The sequence below is a fragment of the Globicephala melas genome, chromosome 5, assembly GCF_963455315.2.
Source record: "Globicephala melas chromosome 5, mGloMel1.2, whole genome shotgun sequence".
NCBI classification, from domain to species: Eukaryota; Metazoa; Chordata; class Mammalia; order Artiodactyla; family Delphinidae; genus Globicephala; species Globicephala melas.
The window spans coordinates 120,082,313-120,098,077 of NC_083318.1; the positions used below are offsets into that span (position 1 = coordinate 120,082,313).

Sequence of the window (15,765 nt, forward strand, 5' to 3'; positions counted from 1 at the left end):
TTTCTATCCTGTTTCATTAATGTATATTTCTGTTTTTGTGCCAGCACCATACTGTCTTGATTACTGTAGCTTTGTAGTCTAGTCTGAAGGGCAGGAGCCTGATTCTTCCAGCTCCATTTTTCTTCCTCAAGATTGCTTTGGCTATTCGGGGTGTTTTGTGTTTCCATACAAATTGTGAAATTTTTTGTTCTAGCTCTGTGAAAAAGGCCAGTGGTAGTTTGATAGCGATTGCATTGAATCTGTAGATTGCTTTGGGTAGTACAGTCATTTTCACAATGTTGATTCTTCCAATCCAAGAACATGGTATATCTCTCCATCTATTTGTACCATCTTTAATTTCTTTCATCAGTGTCTTATGATCTTCTGCATACAGGTCTTTTGTCTCCTTAGGTAGGTTTATTCCTAGATATTTTATTCTTTTTTTTGCAATGGTAAATGGGAGTGTTTCCTTAGTTTTACTTTCAGATTTTTCATCAATAGTGTATAGGAATGTTAGAGATTTCTGTGCATTAATTTTGTACCCTGCTACTTTACAAAACTCATTGATTAGTTCTAGTAGTTTTCTGGTGGCATCTTAACGATTCTCTATGTATAATGTCATGTCATCTGCAAACAGTGACACCTTTACTTCTTCTTTTCTGATTTGGATTCCTTTTATTTCTTTTTTTCTCTGATTGCTGTGGCTAGGACTTCCAAAACTTTGTTGAATAATAGTGGTGAGAGTGGGCAACCTTATCTTGTTCCTGATCTTATTGGAAATGATTTCAGTTTTTCACCATTGAGGACGATGTTGGCTGTGGGTTTGTCATATATGGCCTTTATTTTGTTAAGGAAAGTTCCCTCCATGCCTACTTTCTGGGGGGTTTTATCATAAATGGGTGTTGAATTTGTCAAAAGCTTTCTCTGCATCTATTTAGATGATCATATGGTTTTTCTCCTTCAATTTGTTAATATGGTGTATCACGTTGATTGATTTGCATATATTGAAGAATCCTTGCACTCCTGGGATAAACTACACTTGATCATGGTGTATGATCCTTTTAATGTGCTGTTGGATTCTGTTTGCTAGTATTTTGTTGAGGATTTTTGCCTCTATGTTCCTCAGTGATATTGGCCTGTAGTTTTCTTTCTTTGTGATATCTTTGTCTCGTTTTGGTATCAGGGTGATGCTGTCCTCGTAGAATGAGTTTGGGAGTGTTTCTCCCTCTGATATATTTTGGAAGAGTTTGAGAAGGATAGGTGTTAGCACTTCTCTAAATGTTTGATAGAATTCGCCTGTGAATCCCTTTGGTTCTGGGCTTTTGTTTGTTGGAAGATTTTTTTTTTTTTTTTTTTTTTGCAGTACGTGGGCCTCTCACTGTTGTGGCCTCTCCCGTTGCGGAGCACAGGCTCTGGATGCGCAGGCTCAGCGGCCATGGCTCACGGGCCCAGCCGCTCCGCGGCATGTGGGATCTTCCCGGACCAGGGCATGAACCCGTGTCCCCTGCATCGGCGGGTGGACTCTCAACCACTGCGCCACCAGGGAAGCCCTGTTGGAAGATTTTTGATCACAGTTTCAATTTCAGTGCTTGTAATGGGACTCTTCATACTTTCTATTTCTTCCTGGTTCAGTCTTAGAAGGTTGTGCATTTGTAAGAATTTGTCCATTTCTTCCAGGGTGTCCATTTTATTGGCATAGAATTGCTTGTAATAACCTCTCATGATCCTTTGTATTTCTGCAGTGTCAGTTGTTACTTCTCCTTTTTCATCTCTAATTCTGTTGATTTGAGTCTTCTCCCTTTTTTTCTTGATAAGTCTGGCTAATGGTTTATCAATTTTGTTTATCTTCTCAAAAAACCAACTTTTAGTTTTATTAATCTTTGTTATTGTTTCTTTCATTTCTTTTTCATTTATTTCTGATCTGCTCTTTCTGATTTCTTTCCTTCTGCTAATTTTGGGTGTTTTTGTTCTTCTTTCTCTAATTGCTCTAGGTGTAAGGTTAGGTTGTTTATTTGAGATGTTTCTTGTTTCTTAAGGTAGGATTGTATTGCTATAAACTTCCCTCTTAGAACTGCTTTTGCTGCATCCCATAGGTTTTGGGTCATCGTGTTTTCATTGTCATTTGTTTCTGGGTATTTTTTGATTTCCTCTTTGATTTCTTCAGTGATCTCTTGGTTATTAAGTAGTGTATTGTTTAGCCTCCATGTATTTGTATTTTTTACAGATTTTTTCCTGTAATTTATATCTAGTCTCATAGCGTTATGGTTGGAAAAGATACTTGATATGATTTCAATTTTCTTAAATTTAGCAAGGCTTGATTTGTGACCCAAGATATGATGTATCCTGGAGAATGTTCCATGAGCACTTGAGAAGAATGTGTATTCTGTTGTTTTTGGATGGAATGTCCTATAAATATCAATTAAGTCCATCTTGTTTAGTGTATTATTTAAAGCTTGTGTTTCCTTATTTACTTTCATTTTGGATGATCTGTCCATTGGTGAAAGTGGGGTGTTAAAGTCCCCTACTATTATTGTGTTACTGTTGATTTCCCCTTTTATGGCTGTTAGCATTTGCCTTATGTATTGAGGTGCTCCTATGTTGGGTGCATAAATATTTACAATTGTTATATCTTCTTCTTGGATCGATCCCTTGATCATTATGTAGTGTCCTTCTTTGTCTGTTGTAATAGTGTTTATTTTAAAGTCAATTTTGTCTGATATGAGAATTGCTACTCCAGCTTTCTTTTGCTTTCCATTTGCATGGAATATCTTTTTCCTTCCCCTCACTTTCAGTCTGTATGTGTCCCTAGGGCTGAAGTGGGTCTCTTGTAGACAGCATATATATGGGTCTTGTTTTTGTATCCATTCAGCTGGTGTATGTGTTTTGGTTGGAGCATTTAATCCATTCACATTTAAGGTAATTATCGATATGTATGTTCCTATGACCATTTTCTTAACTGTTCTGGGTTTGTTATTGTAGGCCTTTTCCTTCTCTTGTGTTTCCTGCCTAGAGAAGTTCCTTTAGCATTTGTTGTAGAGCTGGTTTTGTGGTGCTGAATTCTCTGAGCTTTTGCTTGTCTGTAAAGGTTTTATTTTCTCCATCAAATCTGAATGAGATCCTTGCTGGGTAATCTTGGTTGTAGGTTTTTCTCCTTCATCACTTTAAATATGTCCTGCCACTGCCTTCTGGCTTGCAGAGTTTCCGCTGAAAGATCAGCTGTTAACCTTATGGGGATTCCCTTGTATGTTATTTGTTGTTTTTCCCTTGCTGCTTTTAATATTTTTCCATTGTATGTAATTTTTGTGTGTGTGTGTGGTACGCGGGCCTCTCACTGTTGTGGCCTCTCCCGTTGTGGAGCACAGGCTCCGGACGCGCAGGCTCAGCGGCCATGGCTCACGGGCCCAGCCTGTCCGCGGCATGTGGGATCCTCCCAGACCAGGGCAAGAACCCATGTCCCCTGCATTGGCAGGCGGACTCTCAAGCACTGTGCCCCCAGGGAAGCCCTGTATTTAATTTTTGATAGTTTGATTAGTATGTGTCTTGGTGTGTTTCTCCTTGGATTTATCCTGTATGGGACTCTCTGTGCTTCCTGGACTTGACTAACTATTCCCTTTCCCATATTAGGGAAAATTTCAAATATAATCTCTTCAAATATTTTCTCAGTCCCTTTCTTTTTCTCGTCTTCTTCTGGGACCCCTATAATTCGAATGTTGGTGCGTTTAATGTTGTCCCAGAGGTCTCTGAGACTGTCCTCAATTCTTTTCATTCTTTTTTGTTTATTCTGCTCTGCAGTAGTTATTTCCACTATTTTATCTTCCAGGTCACTTATCTGTTCTTCTGCCTCAGTTATTCTGCTATTGATCCCTTGTAGAGAATTTTTAATTTCATTTTTTGTGTTATCATCATTGTTTGTTTGCTCTTTAGCTCTCTAGTTTCTTGTTAATCGTTTCTTGTATTTTCTCTATTCTATTTCCAATATTTTGGATCATCTTTACTATCATTATTCTGAATTCTTTTTCAGGTAGACTGCCTATTTCCTCTTCATTTGTTAGGTGTGGTGGGTTTTTGCTTTGCTTCTTCATCTGCTGTGTGTTTTTCTGTCTTCTCATTTTGCTTAACTTACTGTTCGGGGTCTCCTTTTTGCAGGCTGCAGGTTCATAGTTCCCATTGTTTTTGGGTGTCTGTCCCCAGTGGCTAAGGTGGGTTCAGTGGTTGTGTAGGCTTCCTGGTGGAGGGTACTAGCGCCTGTGTTTTGGTGGATGAGGTTGGATCTTGTCTTTCTGGTGGGCAGGTCCACATCTGGTGGTGTGTTTTGGGGTGTCTGTGGCCTTATCATGATTTTAGGCAGCCTCTGTGCCAATAGATGGGGTTGTGCTCCTGTCTTGCTAATTGTTTGGCATAGGGTCTCCAGCACTGTAGCTTGCTGTCATTGAGTGGAGCTGGGTTTGGCGTTGAGCTGGAGATCTCTGGGAGTTTTTCGCCATTTTATATTTCGTGGAGCTGCGAGGTCTCTTGTGGACCAGTGTCCTGAACTTGGCTCTCCCACCTCAGAGGCACAGCCCTGACACCTGGCTGGAGCACCAAGAGCCTTTCATCCACACGGCCTGCCCACGGTCCCCAGGACTGTCACGGCTTCAGCTGGTGGGGCCCCTCCATAGCCAGCAGCCTCAGTGAGGCCATCCTTCCCTCAGCCTCCGGGGCAGTTCAGTGATGGTGGAGAGAAGAGACCCTGAGCCAGGAGTTCCAGCTCTGTGGAAACGCAGGCTCCATTCTGGGTGCAGGGGATGGGACAGCTCTCCCCCTAGGCCTTCCAGGAGGGAGCAGGGCACCGGTGGAGGGACTCAGTGTAGTTTTTTTTTTTTTTTTTGCGGTACACGGGCTTCTCACTGTTGTGGCCTCTCCCATTGCGAAGCACAGGCTCTGGACGCGCAGGTTCAGTGGCCATGGATCACAGGCCCGTTCGCTCTGCGGCATTTGGTATCTTCCTGGACCGGGGCACGAACCTGTGTCCCCTGCATAGGCAGGCAGACTTTCAACCACTGCGCCACCAGGGAAGCCCTCAGTGTAGTTTTGATTTGCATTTCTCTGATGATTATTGATGTTGAGCATCTTTTCATGTGTCGGTTGGCCATCTGTATGTCTTCTTTGGAGAAAGTTCTGTTCAGGTCTGTGCCCATATTTTAATCAGACTGTTTGTTTTTTTCATATTGAGTTGTATGAGGTCTTCCTATATTTTGGATATTAACTTCTTATCAGATGTGTCATTTGCAAATATCTTCTTCCATTCAGCAGGCTGCCTTTTCATTTTGGTGATGGTTTCCTTCACTGCGAAAAAGCTTTTTAGTTTGATGTGGTCTCATTTGTTTATTTTTGTTTTTTTTCCATTGCCTGGGGATACAGAGCCAAAAACACATTGCGAAGACTGATGTCAAAGAGCATACTTCTTATGTTTTCCTATAGGAGTTTTATGGTTTCAAGTCTTACATTTAAGTTTTTGATCCACTTTGGTTTATTTTTGTATATAGTGTAAGAAAGTAGTCCAGTTTGATTTTCTTGTGTGTAGCTGCCCAGTTTTCCCAATACCATTTACTGAAGAGGCTGTCTTTTCCCCACTGTACATTCTTGCCTCCTTTGTCATGGGTTAGTTGTCCATATAAATGTGGGTTCATTTCTGGGCTCTCTATTCTGTTCCATTGATCCATGTGTCTGGTTTTGTGCCAGTACCACATTGATGTAGTATAGTTTGAAATCAGGGAGAATGATACCTCTAGCTTTGTTGTTCTTTCTCAAGATTGTTTTGGCTATTTGGGGTCTTTTGTGTTTCCATACAAATTTTAGAATTATTTGTTCCAGTTCTGCGAAAAATGCCATTGGCATTTCTAATATTGAATATTCTAATATCTAGAATTGGTATTCTAATTTCTAATAAGTGACAAAGGAGGGTTTTGTTTGCATTTCATGTTGCCGCAAAAAATGTATTATTCTATCTTCATTTCTTTTCTTCTTGCTTTTCCAAATATTTGTGTCACTCTAAGCATTTTATCCTCTTTTCAAACTACACAGGTACATAGATGTTAGTATTATCTCTTTTTAAGCTTGTTATTGTTAAGTATATGCCAGGCTGAGCTAGATAGAATCTCATGAAACAGCCGTTTCGTGTAATGAAACATATGGCTGCTTGCAATTCATAGTTTACATGATTAGCAGTAAAGTGTTTTTTTCTAAAAAGAAGGAAGGCTTCAAAACCGAATACTTTAATTTCATATATACATAGTCATGACTATTTCAAAATAACATTCTTAAAATTTAAAAATATAAATATTCTTGATTACAGTTTTTTAAACGTCTCATCTGTGTGTAAAAATGTTGGATTACATTATCTCTACATATCCCCTCTAGCTCAAAAGTTCCCTTTTGAAACCTTAGTGTTAAGTAGAATTTGGTGGATTTTTATAGAACAGTTTGGGGGGACTTCCGTGGTGGCACAGTGGTTAAGAATCCGCCTGCCAATACAGGGGACACGGGTTCGATCCCTGGTCCGGGAAGATCCCACATGCCACGGAGCAACTAAGCCCGTGTGCCACAACTACTGAGCCTGCGCTCTAGAGCTCGCGAGCCACAACTACTGAAGCCCAAGCACCTAGAGCCTATGCTTTGCAACAAGAGAAGCCACTGCAGTGAGAAGCCCATGCACTGCAACGAAGAGTAGCCCCCGCTCGCTGCAACTGGAGAAAGCCTGTGTGCAGCAACAAAGACCCAACCAAGACAAAAATAAATAAATAAATAAACAAACAAATAAATAAATAAAAACAGCTTGGGTCACAAACTTGAACATATTTGTTCTGGGAAATAATATATAAGAATTAACCTGTCTAACATTATATATATAATAATATATAGGAATTCACCTGTAAATACATGGCTTGCTGTCTGTTGTACCGTGGTAATGTGGTTCCCAAAGATGTCAGTGCTGCCATTGCCACCATCAAGACCAAGCATACCATCCAGTTTGTGGACTGGTGCCCCACTGGCTTCAAAGTTGGCATTAATTACCAGCTTTCCACTGTGGTACCTGGTGGAGACCTGGCCAAAGTACAGTGAGCTGTGTGCATGCTGAGCAACATCACAGCCATCGCTGAGGCCTGGGCTTGCCTGGACCACACGTTTGACCCGATGTATGCCAAGCGTGCTTTTCTTCACTGGTACGTGGTGAGGGCATGGAGGAAGGAGAGTTTTCTGAGGCCCGTGAGGACGTGGCTGCCCTTGAGAAGGATGATGAGGAGGTTGGTGTGGATTCTGTTGAAGGAGAGGGAGAGGAAGAAGGAGAGGAATACTAAAGTTAAAATGTCACAAAGGTGCTGCTTTTACAGGGAAGCTTATTCTGTTTTAAACATTGAAAAGCTGTGGTCTGATCAGTTAATTTGTATGTAGCAGTGTATACTCTCGTGTACAATCATTGACCTATGCTTTAAAACACGACACTTTGTTATAGACCCAAGCTATCCATTTCTCTGATAGGTTTGAGTAAAGTATTCCCTGTCTTAAATGAAAAAAAAAAAAAAAAAAGAATTAACCTGTCTATTCTTTAGAATTTTGAGTCATTCCAAACCATGCATGATTCACTTGTTTGTTCATCTTTAGTTCACTCTAGATGAAGGATTCACAAGTTGCAAAAAAAGGGAGACATTACCCCAGAATAAATTTTAGTCTTTAAAGTTTTGATGTCTGTTTTATTAGAATAAAAATATTACACATTGATGATAAGGTAGAATTTTGTAGGGAAAGAAAAATAGTAAGGCCTTTAATCTAACATATTCTCAAGTCTTAAGAGTGTATCTCAACAAGATAAACACAGGTCACTTTTTTAAGCTAAGAAAGAATTTCTTTTTTCTACGTTACTCTGTTTATAGATGAAAGCAATGATACATATGGTGAATACTTTTCTGCATAAAGCATAGTTTAAGAGGCCAATTAACGATAAGAAGGGAAGCCTTTAAAACTGAGCATCGATGTGGAGCTGTGGCAACTAGAATAATCACATTTATGATGGTTATAATTGTGATTATTCTGTAGAATTATTGTTGGCCTGAAACCTTGCTCAGAAAGAAGCACTTCATTTCTGACTATCTGTCTGCCAGATTTGTCTGCTACTATTTGCCAGACATTCATGGCTATTATATTTGTAATGATTTTCCTATGGGAAAAGTATGAGAAACAAAAATAGAGCTCCTAAGGGTTGGTGAAGGAACAGTATCCTGGGACAAATCTCCTGCAGTAGTGAGAATAGATTAGGAAAAGGAAATGAATATTTGCTGAGTTTTTGTAGTCTGTACTTTGGCACCATGACAAATCCTCCACAGATATAATGTGTGAAGCAAATTGTTCATGGAGACAGTACTGGGACTACACTTTAGTCATATGTCTTTCAGTTGAAATCTATTCTCTCCCTGGGTCCCTCTTCCTGTCCTTTGAAAATTGCACTAACTCCTGTTTATTCCCACCAGCCAAGATTTTTGCTAAAGAACACCCTGTGAAAGACAAATATCATATGACATCACTTATATGTGGAATCTAAAAAATGATACAAATGAACTTACTTACAAAATGGAAATAGACTCACAGTCATAGAAAACAAACTTATGGTTACCAAAGAGAAAGTGTAGGGGGGAGGGATAAATTAGGAATTTGGGATTAATAGATACACACTAGTATATATAAACTAGATAAACAACAAGGACCTATTGTATAGCACAGAGAACCATATTCAATAATTGTAATAACCTATAATGGTAAAGAATCTAAAAAAGTATATATATATATATATATATATATATATATATATGTAGATGTAGATGTATAACCGAATCACTTTGCTGTACACCTTCAACATTGTAAACCAACTATACTGCATTTAAAAAAAAAAAACACCCCATGACACCGGGTTTGTTTCACTTTCAAGTACAAAATTACGTTATCGTCCTGTCCCAATGCCTGTTCAATCTAAACAGACCGCTGCCACCTTATCCTTGTCACCACCCTGCCCCTTCCAATCTAATGCAGTGGAATAGGTTCCCTCTGAGATATTATGCTTTAATTCATGCAATCCAACCAGCTGTAACCAATGCTGCCACCTCCTGGCAGCTTTTGAAGAGGTGAAACCTGGTAAGCAAAGGCTTGCCCTTGGTTCCCATGCTATTTGCCACTCCCCTCCTCAGACATGGCTCTTTACACATTCATTCTCTTAGTGCTTAGAGCCATCCAGTTTTGGCTGCTTGTGAGAGAACAGAAAGAGCTTGGGTAGGTCATCTCTTCTACTACGTTCAACCTGATGGAATTTGAAAACCTACTTGGTGATTCTATTTTGCCATTTAACATGCAGCAGGGACAATACTTGATGCTCATGAAAAAACGGTAAAATCTTTGATGAGTACAAGCCTTCCTACTGTTTATACTATACATAGAAGTTTGAGGTAGAGGCCAGGACTTTACCCTGGAGCATTTGAGCATATTAACCCAAAATTAGGTGAAAACTTTCTTGCCACATAACAATACATATTTGCTTTAATTTTGATGGATATGATCCACTAATGCTTGTAATAATGTTATTGCTAGTAAACTGTGCCATGCATACAAAAACCTTTAAATTTTTATGACTAGTTCATACAAAACAGAACAATGCTAGTTCATGGGATTAAACTGCCAATTATTTTCAACATCTGATATCTAAATAACCTGATTGGCAGGATTCCTAAAAATATTATGTCAAGGAAAAGTTAACACAAGGACCATGATGGATTCGTTTTGATTTGTGAATTATGAAAGGTCATTTTAATCCATGTTCCTATTGTTATTTCGGGGGAACAGTCAAAAGCAGATTTATCAAAGACGCTTACAATTTTAAAAATATATTTATTTATTTAAAAAATGAACCCATTACACGATAACATAAATAACATATTTATGTAAAATAACTATATATTCCAAACACATTTTTTCCCAAACGAAACATTTAGTGAGAAAAGTGGCATTATTTTCCAGTTTTGCTGTTTCTTTAATGTCTTGCTTAGTGCGGATGGCTGGATGCTTATATCTGCTTCTGCGGTCCATCTGCTGAAAATATATTGTTTGAAAGGCACTTGATTTAGTTACTGTTGAATGCCTAGGACCTACCAAAAGGCCTAGGACATAAAAAGCTCAACAATGCTGATTGAATAAATGATTAATGCCTAGCCTTTTTATTTGTACAAGTGCCTGAATTCTTCAGATTAATTTATGAGATTCTGTTTAAACTTAACAGCGGATATGGCCTTTACAATAAGCAGATTCATACTCTGTACATGCTGCTGGTTGAAGTGTGCTTCAGAGATTAGCACGGAGGGAATCACCAAGGAGCTTGTGAGAAATGCTGAATATCAGACTCCACCCCAGACCGGAGGAATCAGAATCTGCATTTAAACAAGATTCCCAGGTGACTGAGATGTACATTAGAGTCTGAGAAGCACTGTTTCAAAGCATTTTAGTTGCCATTATTATTTCCATGTAGCGATAGAATCCATTTTCTTCCATAGATTTCTGCTTTCCTAAATAAAATTATTCTATGACTAGACTTTGCACTGCTTTCTAATTGAGTCTTATGCAAAATAAGTTTTCACATCTTTGTTTCCCTCTTTCTTTTCTAAGCTTTGCTCAAGCTTAGAAACTGTGTGAAGTCCTTCTCCTGAACTGTGAATCGGGGGGGGGCTTTCTATAAGGGAAACTCCCTTCTAGGGCCATCTGATTGAAAATTTTAACTTAATGAACTGATGGTTGGCTATTTAGATAGAGCTACTTACACAGTTTTCTTCTTTTAAAAGAATGTTGGTTCAGTGTGCTGCAGACCGGCAGGGATTTAAGGGAAGACTTCCTGCCACAAAATATTTGTAACAGCTCCTGAAGGAGAAACTAACTATTACAAATCAGGTCTTTAATTTAAAGTTGTTGTTGTTGTTGTTTTTCTAAGATTGCCCATGTATGAATTTATAGACGGGGTTGGATAACTTACTTGTTAATTTGTTATTTGCTTTTCACTTAATTAACTCAACAGCTTAGTTTTTATTAGAAGACAACTTTGGCCGTTTTTAGCTTGCTTAAAGTTATTAAGATTTTCAGTATAGAAAAGTAGTTACAATAGTGGTTGTTTTACTTTTCAATTTAATGAGATGCTTAAGTGTGTAGTTTCAGAGTCAATTTCAGCATACAAAGCAGCCTGGGCCAGTGCCAGCTGCAGGTATGCTTTGGGGTGAGGCCATCCTTTGTTTGAGAAGAGGTCCATGTGCAGGTCTCATCGTGGTGGGAATCACTCTTTGTAGAAATGATCTGTTTGGGGAATTCCCTGGTGGTCCAGTGGTTAAGACTCTGTGCTTTCATTGCCATGGGCCTGGGTTTGGTCTGGGAACTAAGATGCCACAAGCCGCACTGGGCAGCCAAAAAAAAAAAAAAGAAAAAAGATCTGTTTATTAGCAGTTTGTATAGGATCCTAGAAAGAGCCTGGGCCTGGGACTTTGTGAAGTCAGACAGACTCAAGTCCTGTGACATCATGGGTCTCCTCAAACCTCTGGATCACTTTTTTTTTTAAAGTTAAGTGCTACATATGGTCACTTTATCTTTGATAAAGGAGGCAGGAATGTACAGTGGAGAAAGGACAGCCTCTTCAATAAGTGGTGCTGGGAAAACTGGACAGCTACGTGTAAAAGAATGAGATTAGAACACTCCCTAACACCATACAGAAAAATAAACTCAAAATGGATTAAAGACCTAAATGTAAGGTCAGACACTATCAAACTCTTAGAGGAAAACATAGGCAGAACACTCTATGACATAAATCACAGCAAGATCCTTTTTGATCCACCTCCTAGAGTAATGGAAACAAAAATAAACAAATGGGACCTAATGAAACTTCAAAGCTTTTGCACAGCAAAGGAAACCATAAACAAGACCAAGAGACAACCCTCAGAATGGGAGAAAATATTTGCAAATGAAGCAACTGACGAAGGATTAATCTCCAAACTTTATAAGCAGCTCATGCAGCTTAATGACAAAAAAACAAACAACCCAATGCAAAAATGGGCAGAAGACCTAAATAGACATTTCTCCAAAGAAGATATACAGATTGCCAACAAACACATGAAAGAATGCTCAACATCACTAATCATTAGAGAAATGCAAATCAAAACTACAATGAGATATCATCGCACACCAGTCAGAATGGCCATCATCAAAAAATCTACAAACAATAAATGCTGGAGAGGGTGTGGAGAAAAGGGAACCCTCCTACACTGTTGGTGGGAATGTAAATTGATACAGCCACTATGGAGAACAGTATGGAGGTTCCTTAAAAAACTACAAATAGAACTACCATACGACCCAGCAATCCCACTACTGGGCATATACCCTGAGAAAACTATAATTCAAAAAGAGTCATGTACCAAAATGTTCATTGCAGCTCTCTTTACAATAGCCCGGAGATGGAAACAACCTAAGTGTCCATCATCGGATGAATGGATAAAGATGTGGCACATATATACAATGGACTATTACTCAGCCATAAAAAGAAACGAAATTGAGCTATTTGTAATGAGGTGGATAGACCTAGAGTCTGTCATACAGAGTGAAGTAAGTCAGAAAGAGAGAGACAAATACCGTATGCTAACACATATATATGGAATTTAAGAAAAAAAAATGTCATGAAGAACCTAGGGGTAAGACAGGAATAGAGACACAGACCTACTGGAGAATGGACTTGAGGATATTGGGAGGGGGAAGGGTGAGCTGTGACAAAGCAAGAGAGAGGCATGGACAGATATACACTACCAAACGTAAGGTAGATAGCTAGTGGGAAGCAGCCACATAGCACAGGGAGATCAGCTCGGTGCTTTGTGGCCGCCTGGAGGGGTGGGATAGGGAGGGTGGGAGGGAGGGAGACGCAACAGGGAAGAGATATGGGAACATATGTATATATATAACTGATTCATTTTGTTGTAAAGCAGAAACTAACACACCATTGTAAAGCAATTATACTCCAATAAATATGTTAAAAAAAAAGTTAAGTGCTAGGTTTGAGCTCTAGTTTAATGGAAAGAACCTGCTCTTTGCTATCCTAGATTGAGAGCTCCTTGAGGGCAGCAATTGGTCTTTAAAGCGTATACTTCCTTGGCTTAGAAGAGGGCCAGCACACAGCAGGTGTCCAATAAATGTTTGTTTTCATTTTGTGGTATATTTATTTACTAGTTTATTGTTTCATTTTCTCATGGAACATGATTAGTAAGGACAGTGACTTGATTTTTTTGCTGGTCTGTGTGCCTCGGCCTCATATGATGCCTTGCACCTAGTAAGTGCTCAATACAAGTGAGGGCAAGAATGAAGTAGTGTCTAGGTGCTTGCTAACAGTTCAGGCACTACCCATTCATATTTTCTCAATTAATCCTTACGATATCCTTCTGATGCAACAGTAACTAGCATATATTAGCCTAGACAATGTTCTAGGATCAAAGTTCTTTACATTTATTCTCTCATCTGATGTTTGTGATAACCATTTGATACTTGAAAGTAGGTATTACTGTTATACTTTTCATTTCGTTATGAGAAAACTCAGACAACAGAAGGGTGAAGTAAGTTGCCCAAGGTCACGCTCATAGAGAACCAATCTAGGTTTTGAACCAGGTGGTTTGGCTCCAATATCTGTGCTCTTAACCACCAAAATAAAGTTGCTCATCAATTGTCCCATTTTGTGAGTGAGGAAGTTGAGATTATAATACAGCTCACCCTTGGACAACATGGGTTTTAACAGCGTGGGTCCACTTATACACATATTTTTTTCAACAATAAATACACAGCACTACACAATCTGACGTTGATTGAATCTGCTGATGTGGAACCACGGAGATGGTTGAACAGAGGATAGGGAGGGCAGGGCAGGCTATAAATTATTCATCAATTTCTGATGGCGTGGTGGGTCAGCACCCCTAACTCCCTGCATTGAGGGTCAACTGTACCTACTTACCCCTTAATTGCACTTCTGTAAATTACCAAAGCAGGGAGTTGGATGTGAGTTGCCTACCTATAGGCTAGGGTTCTTTCCACTACACCACAATTCTAGATATTTCATTATGACCCTGGAGACAGGGATTTCCAAAAAGACCTAATATGTATTCCCATTGCCAAAAAGGTTCATCATAAGAGGCACAGTAAAAACAAAACTCCCCTGCATTTCAACAAAGCCCTTTTAGGTATAAACCTGTAATATTCTTTGTGGCTCTAGTCAATATACTTTAAGAAAAATACGTAAAGATGTTGGGGAAAGTCCAAGGATTACATAGAAAAGGGATGGCAGAACTGCTGTGTGAGTGCATATTAGGAGACGAGGGTGCTTCAATCTAGGAAAACAAAACTGACAATGGATTTGCCTGACATCTAAGAATTATAAAACATATGACTGAATTTTTTTAAATTAATTAATTTTTATTTACTTATTTATTTTTATTTTTGGCTGCGTTGGGTCTTCGTTGCTGCTCATGGGCTTTCTCTAGTTGTGGCGAGCAGGGGCTACTCTTCATTGCAGTGCGAGGGCTTCTCATCGCGGTGGCTTCTCTTGTTGCCGAGCACGGGCTCTAGGTGCATGGGCTTCAGTAGTTGTGGCATGCAGGCTCTAGATCGCAGGCTCAGTAGTTGTGGCACACGAGCTTAGTTGCTCCACGGCATGCGGGATCTTCCTGGACCAGGGCTCGAACCCGTGTCCCCTGCATTGGCAGGCGGATTCTTAACCACTGTGCCACCAGGGAAGTCCCTGACTGAATTTTAAAACAAATCCTAAGATACCATTGAAGCTTAAGGAATTAAGATTTTTAGCGTTTAGTCTAAATAAAAAGTTTTAGACATTGGATTCTAAACTAAAGGAAGTACCTAAACCAATTTGGATGAATATATGAATGTGCTTTTAAATGTTTAAATAAGTCAGTGGACATATATTCCTAACATGGCATTGAGGAAAATTTGGCTTTCTTATCTATTATCCTTGAGTTAGACATCCAAGAGATTGGCGTCTGGAATCACACAGGCCGGGGCTTGAATCTCAATTCTGCCTCTTACTTGTTATGTGACCTTGGGCAATATTTTAAACCTCTTGGTTCCTCATTTTCCATATTTGTACAGTGGGACACTAATGATCCTCACTTCATAGATTTAGAGATCATTAATTGATTTAATTTTGAATTGCAGTAAACTCATTGAATTTAAACACATGAAAAGGACTTAAAAGAGAGACTGGGAGATCAGCTCAATGCTCTGTGACCACCTAGAGGGGTAGGATAGGGAGGGTGGGAGGGAGGCTAAAGAGGGAGGGGATATGGGGATATATGTATACATATAGCTGATTCACTTTGTTGTACAGCAGAAACTAACACAACATTTTAAAGCAATTATACTCCAATAAAGATGTAAAAAAAAAAGTTAAAAAAAAATAAAACAGAGACTGGTATAGTGACAAGGTTCAATAAATGTTAGCTAATGTCATTAACTTTTATGATGAACTACCTGCTCTTTGTACCAGTCAGTAGTTCTCAGTTGTAAGGAGATAATGCAGAGGTATTTCAGTAAAAGAACAGTATATATTATTTTCCCACACTGCAGAACTTCGCTGTGGAACCCTCTAGTGGTATGCTGGATTCGTCTGGGTAGGGTAGAGTGCATTGTCATTACTGTTCCCATCTGTTTGTATTTTCTAACAGAGAAGATTCAAAGACATTCTGTCTC

General features: G+C 39.2%; 1 protein-coding gene and 1 pseudogene across 1 annotated transcript in view; both read left to right on the top strand.

Moving 5' to 3' along the window:
- The window catches only part of MANBA (mannosidase beta), a 589,447-nt gene that overhangs the window by 313,082 nt on the left and 260,600 nt on the right, over positions 1–15,765 (top strand). The gene's annotated exons all lie outside the window — the stretch shown is intronic.
- On the top strand, positions 6,898–7,452 carry LOC115846419 (tubulin alpha chain-like; annotated as a pseudogene).